The sequence below is a fragment of the Mustela nigripes genome, chromosome 1, assembly GCF_022355385.1.
Source record: "Mustela nigripes isolate SB6536 chromosome 1, MUSNIG.SB6536, whole genome shotgun sequence".
Classification (NCBI taxonomy): domain Eukaryota; kingdom Metazoa; phylum Chordata; class Mammalia; order Carnivora; family Mustelidae; genus Mustela; species Mustela nigripes.
Window position 1 is genome coordinate 168984067 of NC_081557.1, and position 13638 is coordinate 168997704.

Genomic DNA, 13638 nt, shown 5'->3' on the forward strand with positions numbered 1-13638 from the left:
TCCATGAAGCTCTAGTTCTTTGTGGTCCAGTTTCTTCAAGCGATTTTTATAAACACCTTCCCAAGCATTTTATGAGCTATGAAAATAGTGGGGGGACCTGTGTGGCCACCTGGAGGTCACAGGCTAAGTACATTGCTAGAGAATATACAGCAAAGATAAGGAAGCCGTGCAAATTCCTGGCACATACCATGGTCCTCAAGTGGAGTTCTGCCTCAGATTGTGCTTGTTAAGTAGCAGGAATACTTTTTAAGGTTTCTCTTGTCACTTGCAGTAAAATTATTAAGTTACAGATATATGGGCAAGAGTCTTCCATTCATGCAGTATCATTTTGTTATCCTCGTAATGTTGAAAGTAAGGAAGAAGGGTATTTTTGCTTCTGAGAAGGATGTTTTTCTTCTGTTGCTTCTAAAATATGGGTCTTAGTTTAGTTTCATAGATGAATTATTTGGAATCCAATTATGCAGTAGCTCTTTTAATCTTTGTATTTATGATTTATTTTCTGTAACACCATGTATTTTGATCCACAGTTAATTTGAAGTATTTTGTATCTTGAGGACCTCTATGTATCTTTCCTGTTTTTATCTCCAGACTAGACTGCTGTGGTGTTATTTTTAGGATTCAGAAGCCTCAGGGAAGCAAAGCAAGTGAAAGTACGTGCAGAATGCTTATCTTCGTGACTGTCAGTAGCTTATATTTCAAGTTTGCTTGGCACCACAAATATGCCAGAGAATGTGTTTTGATTTGGATGGTAAGGCACAGCTGAGGGAATTGGAGCATTTAAAGAAAAAAAAAATCTAGTTTGGGGAACATGACTGGCTCAGTGGTTAAGCGTCCTTTGGCTCGGGTCATAATCCCAGGGTCCTGGGATTGAGCCCCTCTTGGGGGTCCCTGCTCAGCATGAAGCCTGCTTCTTCCTTTCCCCCTCCCCTGGCTTGTGTTCCCTCTCTCTACCTCTCTGTCAAATAAATAAATATAATCTTTAAAAAAAAAATCTAGTTTAGGATTCTAATATCCGACTCCTGTGCTTGAACGCTTCTCTAAAATCCAGCACTCCTGAGCAGCAGGAAAGATCTAATAGACTTTTAGGCCCCTTAGATATAAGCTTGTCCAACCCTGTCATTTTACAGATGTGAGAACTGAGGGTCTGAGAAGTTAAGTGACTTATGCAAACATTACCTCTCACAGATGTTTTGAGATATGATTAATCTTTTAAATGGACTTTGAAAAAGATTCAATATTGCATATAGTTTTTCATAATAACTAAATACTTAAGTTCTCTATTAAAGTCAGCCTGACTGGAAGAAACAATTTTGGAAATTAGAACCTTAGCACTTTCAAAGTTCACATTAAAAAAAAAAAAAACAGTAAGATTGAACAATACAGCTATACCTTTATAAGAAGCAGAGGCATATGAATTTAACCTGCAGTGCAAAATGCCCCAACCCAGTTCTTTGATCAGAGCAGCACAAAGCTAATCTGTAGTAATGTTATTTTTCTTTCTAGGCATAGGGCTTAGTCTGTTTTAAAAAGGACATTTGTTCCCTGTTAGTCTTTCCTGTGGGCTTATTATTCCAAAGAACTGTTCAAGAAGTAAATAATAAGGAAAAGGGAAAAAATTGAATATTGTAGAAAGAAAGCAAATTAATTCTGAAAGGGAGTCATAATGGGGGTAAAAATTTCAAAAGGAACAGTCAGAGAAGATGTCAAAATTGGAGATGCAGTTTCTTTGATGAACTCATAAGGCTAGAGAGACCAAGATACACGTGGGCTCTACAGAGAAGAAACTTTCCAATGTCCACAACAGGAAAACCTATTGTAAGCAGAAACTCACAGACGTTTGCCCTTAGTTTTAAATAGAACCTAGTGAGGGAACATTGGTGACAACATGAAGCCTGTCATTGGCAGAACTGGAAAAAAAGTTTTAAAACATACATTCTACTGATAAGATTGTTCTATTCACCAAGGAAGGAAACCCAAGACTAAGAGATGGATGGGGAACAAAAATAGGAAGAGATTTTGGGTTTTTTCCCACAAGCTTTATAACTGACTGGTGGTGTCAATATTCTGAAAAACGCTTAAACCTAGCTTTAAAGTCCTTCTTTCTAACTCTTCAGGCCAGGAAACTTAGCTACAAGGAAAGCTTTCTTTGGAAAACATGTCTGAGCTGGTGACCTGCTAATTTCTTGGAATTCAATGATCTTATTTGTCTAAATTTCTGAAAATATATGTACATAAATAAAAGGTCTTACTATAGAAGAAAGGAAGTGTTTTAGCATATAAAAGGAGTTCCCTTTATATAAGTGTATAGGAATACTGGGGGCCGTGAAGTGGCTTTTAGTACAATGAAAATCTCCCATTCTACAGGTTTTTATTCTAAAATTTGAATGCTTCTTCATGAGTATTCTTCTGTCAGTGTCCTGATACCTCTGAGATCCGAATCCAGAACTCCTGTTGGTTTAAAAGCCAGTCATTTTTTCTCTCTGCAGTAACTTCAGAAGAGACAATCCTTTAGTTTTCATGTATTTTGATAAAAATCATTTTCTACATAGATGCCTAATCTTGTCCCCATTTACCGAACTTGAATCCTTGGGTAAATGAACTCCATTTATAGGATACTATTATAAGTTAGTGATGTGTCCAAAGTGATTTTCCAGTGAGGCAAATATCAGATAAAATGGCAAAAAGCAGGCTTGTGCAGTTTAACATTAATGTGGTAATGTTGTCTAGTTTTTCTTAATATCCTTTAGGAGAGCCCAGAAACAGAACTCCTACAAGGGATGTTAAACACCTGATGATAAATGACTTTGGAAGTGATGCTCAGGGATCAAAGTTCTAGCCAGAGTGGAGTAAAGGAAAAACTGCACCCTGGTGGGAGAGCCAAAGCTGTTTGGGTCTTGGCCCATCACACTTACGCAGTGAAAAATCAAGTAAGTTGAAACTGCTTGTTCTGGCTGACTTTGCTACCACTTCCCACTCCCTTCAACTTCCCAAACTCACTTTCTGGAATATGGACACAAACTGATTCCCTCTGAAAGAAAGAAGACATGGTTACACATGTCTTGCAGATGAAATGAAAAGGGAATATGACATTTCTGGAAATTAATGACATTCTACTAATACCTCCTTGAAAGAAATCTAACAAAGCAAGAAAAGATGGAGACGATATATTATAATACATGTGTTATTTTAAGTGGCTCTAGGCCTATAAAATTACCTTTATTATTTGCATACATTCTTTTTCTTAAAGATGTGTTTATTTATTTATTTAGAGAGAGTGCGTGCATGTGAGTGTGGGGAAGGGCAGAGGGAGAGCATCTAAAGCAGACTCCTGCTGAGTGCAGGGCTTGAGGCAGGGCTCAATCTCCTGACCCAAGAGTAGAAACCAAGAGGTCCGTGCTTAACTGACTGAGCCACCCAGTTCCCCTCTTTGCATACATTCTTGATGAGGTAGATCTATCTTTAGCATTACCAGGGCTCATCTCTCCAATATAAAAAGAATCAAAAACAATAATAATATTATTTACTTTATGTTAATGTGAACATAAGTCAATATATTTGTCTTCCACTGTATTATCATACATTTTATTCTATCTTCAATGAGGTGTAGAACTAATACAGTACTAATGGTGATGGCATTGACTAACTTGTCAATAATTCATTTATCTGTTTTTATATGCCAGCATATAATATATCATGGTCAACAAGATGCCTAAATTCTTTGCCCTCACAAAGCCTAGTACCCTTGAATGAGTTTCATAAAGTCTCTGGATATTTGTGAACAAAGGAGTTTAATTAGATCGTTTTGAATGAATTTCTAAAGCCTTAAAATGGAGGTTCTTAATCTCTGCCATTAAAACAGAAAGGAGGTAGAAATGTGGTTTCTACACTTGCTCTGATCCCTTCCTTTTTCCAATGTCATGAGAAGGCTGAAGGAAAGACTTGAATAAAAGGTCAGAGGAAGTGTTTCTTTACAGACAGAAAGGAACTGCTAAAAAAGAGAGTAAGAAAAAAGGAGGAAGAAATCCTAAGATTTTAAAACCTGTGGTTTCAATTTGGAAAGTATTAAAAATCAAGAACATATTTCTTGGTGTACCTCTTTGTGCTGTCTTCAACTAATATTAATCCCATGCTCTATTTGCATAACTGTGTTCTCTTAAGCTATGATTAAGAAGTTCAGGGATAACCACTAGTCCTTCCAGAGATTCAGGCACTGCTGAAGTATTTTACTCACATTAATTCCATAACCAGCTTAGGAAGCGAATACTGTTATTACCCTCACTTTCCAGAGGAGAGTGGAAGAGGTCAAATAACTTACCCAAGGGCACCTAGTTAGTAAGTGTAGCCCCAGGATCTGAATGGGCATGCCTGGCAACTCTGCTTCACACTGTCTCATCTATCCACTACCTAGCCAAACTGCTTCTTGCGTTGCCTCGTGATTTTTCATTACTCTTCATTAGGAAATGTTACAGTGAATGCTTCTTTTATAGTCTATTTTCATCACACACTGATGAATGGACAGTTGAGATCATGTCTTTCCTTCCTCTTTGCTGTTATAAGAAACAGTAAGTTAAATAATGATGATTTCAGTTTGTTCTTGTTTTAGTTTTCTAGAGCTGATGCAACAAATTACCACACACTTGGTGGCTTAAAACAAGAGGAATTCATTATCTCCCAGCAGAATTATAAAATCAAGGTGTTATCTGGGTTAGTTCTTTCTGGAGGCTTTGCGGGTGAGGTGGGGTAGGCATCCATTCCATGTCTCTCCCCTAACTTCTGGTGGCTTTCAGGAAACTTTGGTGTTCCTTGACTTGCAAATGCATCACTTCAATCTCCACATCCATCTTCATATGAAACTCTCTCAAATGATCCTCGTGTCTCAAAATGGCCTCCTCTTTCTTTGATAAGAGCACCAGTCATCAAACTTAGGGCCCGTCTTATATCCAGAATTATTTTTAACTTAGTTACATCTGCAAAAACCTTATTTCCCAATAAGGTGACATTCACAGGTACTAGAGATTAGGACTTGGATGGCTTTTGAGGGGATTCTGTCCAACCCAATTCAGCTCTATTGAATGAAAGAGTTTAATGGTCAAGATGTTTTTCTCTTGCTGACAATCAATGCCCATTGCATTCTACTGAATTCATTAATTAAAAAAATATTGATTGAAACTTTAGCTATGTCTAGGTTACTGCAGGTAACAGGACAAACTCTCTGTACTCTTGCTGCTAGTATTGTGATTAAGAGGGTGGTAGAGTGAGAGATACACCAGGCAGGACAAGGAGCTCATAAATAAACAAGTCCATTTCAAAGAGAATGAAAAATGATATGAAGGAAATTGAACAGGACAATAGATTCTGCTTGACTTATGAGTCCTAAGTATCTCTGTGAAAATCAGTTATAGCTGTTGATACTGTCAAGAACTGTATGATTTACTTTCTAAATCAAATTCTGTTTTGAGTTTTATTTATGTTGCATAAAATTCATCTTGGTATGATAAAGAGGTCAAAAGAAATAATAGACTTATTTGTCATTACTCAACTAACATGTCAAAAAAGCATTCACTCATGAAAGGAATAACACTACAGTTTCAGATTTTCCTAGGGAATTGGAGGAAATTGAATTGGGAAAACATAACTAAAGCATCAATTCACCAGGCATCAATTTCCTCAATTCCCAAGCAGTATAGCATTGTAAGATTCCTACCAAAAAAGTACTCAGAGATCTTTTTCTATAAGTACACAAAATGTTTAGGAAAAAAAAAAAAACCCAAATTGCTTAATTGCTCATATTTTACTTATCAGTTAAATTGAAAGATTTCCACAGAACATATTGCCAAATGGGTTGGGTGTTGTTATTCAGGAAGTAAGTCTTTGACCCTAAGATGGCTTCTTAAAACCCAGTTTGAGTTCAAAAAGTACCAGTACATTAGTCTCCATGATGCATCTGTCTTCTCAGGATGGCCATGGGATAACATAGCTGTATAATCAGTGGTTCTAAGAAAAACCTTTGGTGATGTTTTGTAAACTACTGAGAATTGTTCTGACAGACTTTTCAGATTTGGGGCTGTTAAAGGTTCATTTTGTTTCTCCACAAATTATATTTCTTCTTGTTCTTCTTGTAATTTCAGTAATTAGGTACAACAGCTGGAATTGTTTAATTTAGTTCATGAACCCTTTTATAATGTTAGAGATTAAAAAGGCACAAACGTTCTTTCTAACTTGAAATACGAATATAAGTAAAGGCCTAGTTTATCCTGATGAAGGAGCTTTGGCTGTGTTTAAAACTAACAAATGCTTGTTTCAGCAAATACTTCAACTCCACACCTTGCTGACTAGCTAGAGAACTCCTTCTTCATCATATGAGCAGGAAAGAACAAGGTTGAAGTCTATCCTTTTATTAGGAGTTTAGACATACACTCTCCCACAGGAAGTGAGAAAATGCTTTTTTGGAAGTCATTTAGCAATAGTTTAACAAAAACTTTTGTATGAGACACTATCATTCAAGCTACTTTTAAAAATCTGTATTAACAAAAGAAGGTAAAAGAAGCAATTAGGAAACAAAAAATAGTAAAAAGTAGAATATAAAAGGGAAATGAACTAAGACTGTATTTAATGAGTTTGTGCTGATAATCCTTTGGCCAACAACAAGGCTTGATGTCTGCAAGATTGTGATGTTTGCGAATTTGGCTCGGGCTAACTGTTGCTGAATTTTTATTTGTATTAAGTTGATCTATGAAGAACACTTGCTGTGTGCTCAGTGCTATAGTATATACTTGATGTATGGAGGTGAATTAAACACATATGATGCCATTGCTCATACAATCGAATAGAAGACACTAAACAAGAACATACGTGAATAAATAAGCAAATATGTTCCTATCATGATAAGTGCTCTCAAGAAATGAACAGGTTGCAACGATGGACATTAACCAGGAGTCATTTAAGATAAGTGCCAACTGCTAAGGCTAAGTGCCAATTCAATTTATGCATTGGAAGGTCAACTGGATTTTCATATAACTAGTCAGAATAGGGGTTACTTGTAACCTTGGAACCAAAGGAGAGTAAATCTTCTGTTCTATGGTAGGATTAAATATGTGATTTTATATATGTATATATCATCATTTACTTAGTGGACTGTTTCTATGAGATGGATTGTAATGGCTTTCCAGATGGGTTCACTCACATTATTTGCCTTTGATCTGCTCCTTTTTGGCTTCCTGATCATAGAAATTCTAACTGGATTAGAAATTTTGCACTATTTAAACTTTGAGAGTTAATCCATTGATCCATGTGTTAAATCACACTGGTTAAACCAAATCCTTTTTTGAGGGTGGGAGGGTGTTTTCAAGAGTATTAAAAGCATTACTGGATGGAATTTTCTGCTTTGAGATGTCCATTTAGTACAAAACACTTTTCTGTGGAATCTTTAATCACTCAGTATCCTCTTCTTTTGTTCTTCATCTTTTTTATCTGCACTATGAATATGAGAAGACTACATACTTACTATTAGGTCATAAACTGTTACTTGCATTCCTAAGAACACTTGAATTGACAAACCATATTATAACGATTGTTTCAATGCACAAAAGAGGAATTAGAACTGTAGTGTTAGTCTTGCAATTGCTTATTATTTTTCTTAGAGGAATTCTTATAACAATATTATATTTTTATAATTTTATACCTTTTTATACACAGCTACATATCCAAACAGCACTGAGCAAAAATATCTTTGAGTACATAGAGATTTTCCTTTTCTTTCCCACCACTCTTCCAACACTTTTGTTGGCACACTACTTCTTGCATACTCTAATTTCCTGCACTGTTATAATATTGGCCAACATTTATTAAGCACTGACTATGCACCAAACCTTGTTGTAAGCATGTCATGAATATTTTCTTGTTTAATCTTCATAGTGACCCTATGGGGTAGGCATTTTTATTAACCTCATTTTCCAGAGATGGGCATTCAGGCATAGGATATGTTAAGTATCTTGCCCAAGTTCACAAAACTGGCTAATGTGACTCTAGAGTGTAAGAGCCAAACATCTCTTGCCTGCAACTGCTACACTTCTGGTTCTTGATTAAAGGATGGAGATCTCCTTATAATTGATTAAGGCAAGGGTGTCAGTACAATGCAAAGAATGTTTCCCCAGAAGCTCTGTCATATTGTATCCATATGCTTTATGAGAAGCAGACTGGGAGAAATTCCTATAAAAAAGAAGTCATTAGTGTTAATAAGATATGTTTACAAGGTGCTAATGAACCATTTATAAATACATAAAAAATGACAATTGGGTCTCTTTTTACTGAAATTCATTCATAAAAGGACATGACTCTTTTGATAGGTCTTTCCTGTAGATAAACCTCAGAGCAGGGTCTGGTGGTATAGACTGGAGTAAAAGCATATAATGATTATGGATGAAAAGGGTCTGTAGACAGGTTGAAAGAGGCCTAGCTTGTTTTTATTTAAATAAATACCATAAAACTTAAAATATGACTCTAATTATATGGATTATTATTCATAATTCTGATATGCAGGAAATGATTATTCTCAAACACTCAGTGTGCAGAATCATGCATTCCAGGGGTAAGGGTTTAGCTTCTGGCAACTTAACTATGAAATTCCTCCTCCTTTTAAGATTATATATTCCTGATATAGAGTTTAAAAATACAGAATGGAAGGAAATATCACATATTGTTTATACAATTTGAAAAATATGCCCCTGAAAATTCTGCCAATAAAGCTTGCATTAGATGTTTCTCTGTTTATAATTTAAAAAACTCACCTAGGGATCAGAAACCATTTTAGCACTTGAGGAGTTTTCTTTCCCTAGGCCCTTGAAAAATTAAGCTCTGTGTCAATGTGGCTAAGTCTGCCCTGGGCTACTCTTGATGATAGAATTGCTAGAATAAACATCAAAGATGATGAAAGGTAACCTGAACTGAATTTCTTCTGAACTCGAATGAAGTTGAGAGATCAGTCTGCAAATTTGTTCCCAGTTGAAAATTTATTTCAGTTGGTGCTATTGCTGTGATCCATCTATGCATAAAATGGGAGGAAAATTAATGGTAAAAAAATGACTACTTCACAAAAATGTAAGGAATATGAACATTCAGAGAGACCATTATCCAGGTCCAAGGAAACCTATGAGATGTGTTACAAACATAGACACAACATTGATTTGTATTAGTGATATCCATTATTGAGAACTTAATTAGTAGAAGCCATTTCATTAAAAGGCATATTTATCACTTGAAACACCCCAGGATAAATCTGAAAAAAATCTTAAGGAAGTAGTATGTCGGTAGAGGTAGTCGCTAAAGGAAATGTTGTTCACTGGAATTCTCTCCCCTTATTTGTATTTATTCTATTTGAAGGTTTTGTTAATAGAATATTAGATTTTGTTGAAGTCGCTGTTTATTACATTGCCTTATGTAGCTCTTCCTGAATTTTTTTTATTTATTCATTCTTTATTTACTTATAATCCATTTTCCTCTATTAGAATATAATTCTGTAAGAACAAAGCTTTCTAATTCACTCAGCCCAGTATGGGAACCATGGGAACCATAAGTGACAAAAGGTAGGCCTTCAATCAGGGGAGGAGCAAGATCATTCCTTTCCAGAACTTCCTAGAACATCTGCACAATGCTTTGTAAAGAAAGTCAATAAAAATCTGTCAAGAAAATAAAGTAAATAGGGATTATAACACTTCAGTCACCACCAGAGTTAACTATATGCCGATGGTAGGAAAATAACCCCAAATGAGAAGTGCATCTCAGAAGGAATCAATGGTTATTCAAGTTTGAGTTTGTCCTTTAGACTAAAAGTCACTGTATAATATAGTGCTTTGCAAAAGGAAAAGGTATGTGTGTTTATCGATAAGTAACAATGACCAGCTACTTTTTCAAACAAAAAAGTATTTGAGTGGCTACTCTATATTGGGTGGCCATGGTAGGCATTTATGAATAAACTGTGTTTAGTCTGAGATATAAAAAAAAAGAAAAGAGAGAGACATTGGTAAACCTATTATGTGAAAGAACATTCTCTGTGGGCACAGCAACTAGTGTGAAGGCCTGGTGACAATGTGAGAAAGATGTACATTTGGAGAAAACAGAGAAAACAGATGTACATTTGGATTTTTTTAGAGTTGTGATCAGAAGCCACTGGAAAAATTTAATAACATGAATCAGGTGATATAATTTAGGTGTATAAGATCACTGTCGGTAAGTGGGCTAGAGGTTTCAGAGGGTTAAGAATTGAAGCAGGGAGTGCTCGCTTTGGCAGCACATACACTAAAACTGGAAAGAATGTAAGCAGGAAGAGCATTCTGGAGCATTCTGGAAGAGCATTCTGGATAATGGAAGTGAGAGGATCTTACTTTGGACATGAGTCTTTGTGATGTAGCTGGGGTGAAGTAGACAGAGTCAGTATAGGTGTGGAGTTGCTCAATTGATGTGGGAAATGAGGGAAGAAGGAATGCAGGAGAATTTTTAGGATGTGGGATTGGAGGCTGAGAAGGAGCTCCACCAGTGGTTGCAAAAAAAAATCTAGGAAAACCTGAGAAGGGAACAGCAGAAGGGTCAACATGGATATTACAGGGACAAATCAGAGATGAGATACTAAAATACTAATTGTAAATACCTATTGTATTCTTCCTAGGCATAGAGCCAATAACTTCATGTATATGATCTTATTTATTCTAAAAAAATCTTGTGAAGTGGATTATTCCTTCATTTTACAGAAGAAAGAAAAGTTAATTAACTTGCCCAGACCATACGATGGAGAGGAGAGGGGTATAAAATCCTTCAACTGCCCGCCTTCCCAGATGTTCTTGACACCACCGCAGGGAAGCATATGAATAAGTTCTTAGAGAATGAATGAGAAATCTCACAAAAGAAACTCAAGGAAAGTTGCTGTAGCCAGGCTCACACATAAATCCATTATATTTTCAATAGTAATATTTTAGAGTATTATGGAATTTCTAATAGGTACACTGTACATATAGCAAGAGAGTGACAATGTAATTGAAAGGAATGGAAAGATGAAAAAGATATTACTTTCAAGAGTTTATAAGCAAATGTGAAGAGGCTTAATAACAACCTGTTGTATAGAAGGCATTCGGCAAATATGTGTTGAATAACCACCAATTCCCCCAACAAAAAAAAGGCCAAGATTTTAAATAAGGCAATCAACAGAGATCAGTGAGGACTTGAAAGCATGAAATAGCAAGGGAATAGAAATATAATAGAAATAATAGAAGTAATAATAGAAGATAACCTGGATTTTCCCAGAATTTTTAACATTTCTCTAGTTTGCAGCCTTATCATCTTAAAACCGAGACTTTTTATTAGTTTAAGTTCTACTTGTCTAATCTCAAAATACAAAGTGTATGATTTGTTATTACCTGGAGCTCCTGCACATTTAATGATTTCATTAAAATTATATTTCCTATCTGTACAAGAGATTTCTTTCCCCTCCAGTAGAGAGAGACTTCCATTCTTCTTCATTTGTTTTTGAAATTCAGCACTTCCATGGTCTTTGAGTTGTAATTTTGGTTTATTACTGTGATCAAACTTCCTTTATTGAAGTCAGTTGGAGATTACTGTCTCAAGACAATTACAGTAAAATTGAGAAGTAATCTCAGAAATAAGATACACAAGGATGGAGGTTTGCTTTATGAAGAGAGAAAACACGTAAGACAGTGCCTACTCTCTCATTTCATGGTTCATAAGTAATTGTTCAATATAAGTAAGCAGTAATTTTCTAAACCATACAGACTTAATCCAATTATCAAATATAAGCTGCCCTAAGGTGAAAAGTAAACATATGTCACACTCTCTTAAGTCATTTTACTGCCTTCTCATGAACCATTGCATATGCCAATAAGTCCATTATTGTTTTGCTGATGAAACTGGGTTGAAAATACAAAGAAACTCATTCATCTAATCACTTTTTAAAATAGAAAGTCCTCCATCTCTCAGCTCTGGATTCTGCTGTTTGGACTTGTTGTTTTATAACAAAACATCACTGACATAAGTAAAAACTCTTGCTTATAATCCTGACGTTCTCTGATTTTGACTAGTTAAATACTGTGGCAGCTGCCAAGAAGCAAATTTTTAAAAATTCTAAGTGCAGAGAACCTGGGTGACTCAGTTAAGTATATGCCTTCGACTCAGGTCATGATCCTAGGGTCCTGAGACTGAGTCCCGCATCCAGCTCCCTGCTCAGTGGGGAGCCTGCATCTCCCCTGCCTGCCACTCACCCTTCTTGTGCTCTCTCTCTCTCTGTGTCAAATAAATAAAATCTTAAAAAAAAAAAAAAAAAAGCAAAACAAAAAACAAATCTAAGTACAACTCTGACTTCTCTACTTAAACTGTGGTGCTATGCTAAGAGAGTAATTCATAAACGTACCTTGAAAGCCATAGCCACTGTTGTGGACTTAATTGTGTTTCCCCAAATTCAAATGTTGAAGCCTTAAATCCCAATGTGACTTTGGAGCTTTTGGAGGCACTTAAGGTTGAATGAGGTCATAATCCAACAAGATTTGTGGTTTTATTAGAAGAGGAAGAAAGGGAGATCTCTTACTCTCTCTCTATGCCCATACACTATGAAAAGGCCATGTGAAGACACAGCAAAAAAATAGCTGTCTACAGGTTAGGAAGAGAGATCTCTCCAGAAACTGACCTTGCTGGAAGAAGGTCAAGAAGCCCAAGACTTCTAGTCTCCAGAATTGTGAGAAAATAAATTGCTATTGCTTAATCTACCCAGTCTATGGGACTTTGATATGGCAGCATGAGCAAACTAATAAAACTACTCTTAGAAAAAAAAAATGTACAAAAGAAGATACAAATCTTCTAGGAGTAAGGAATATAATTATAATGAAAATATCCTTGAGGTTTTGTTAAGGGGTATTTTCTTCTATCCTTTCTCACAATATGTATAATTGATATTTCTGATGAATATATGTTCATAATCATTATCACCTAAAATAGTACAGTTCTTACAACTATAATCTGGAACCATCTAGGGAAGACTGATAGTATCGTCACCCAACTTTTAGAGAACTATCAGATGCCAAGACGTCTCTCTGCTCATTCCCGGGGATAATCCCATGTTAAGTGTCCAGTGATGGATTTGATTGGTAATATTGGGTCATTATCCATTGGTTACTATCAATCTCCACTTTTCTGTGGATATTCATATATTCAGCTGTTACTCCACGTTTGCTGCTTTCCTTCATCACTATCTAAGCACATACAGAGCCAATTTTCCTTTGACACCAGATTAATGTCTACAGAATCTTTAATTTATTCTTATCACCAACTATAAGACAAGTTCTCTTAATTTGACTATAATCTCTTTAAAATATGTGATATATTAGTGCAAAGGTACTTAAAGCAGCTTTCAGAGGCAATGATCAGGCAACAAGCATGATATTCACCATGTAAGTGTATTAATAAATGTTTTGTTTCTGTAAAGAGTAATTTGTAGCCTTGCTATTTTATAATTTCTAAGGAAAATGGGTAGAATATGGGGGGGGAATTTCATTTAACAAGCTCAAGGTCCTTAACAATGCTTGTAGCTGGACTGTGATAGTTACATCCCACTCTTGAAAGATAAGACAGTTATATGATGTT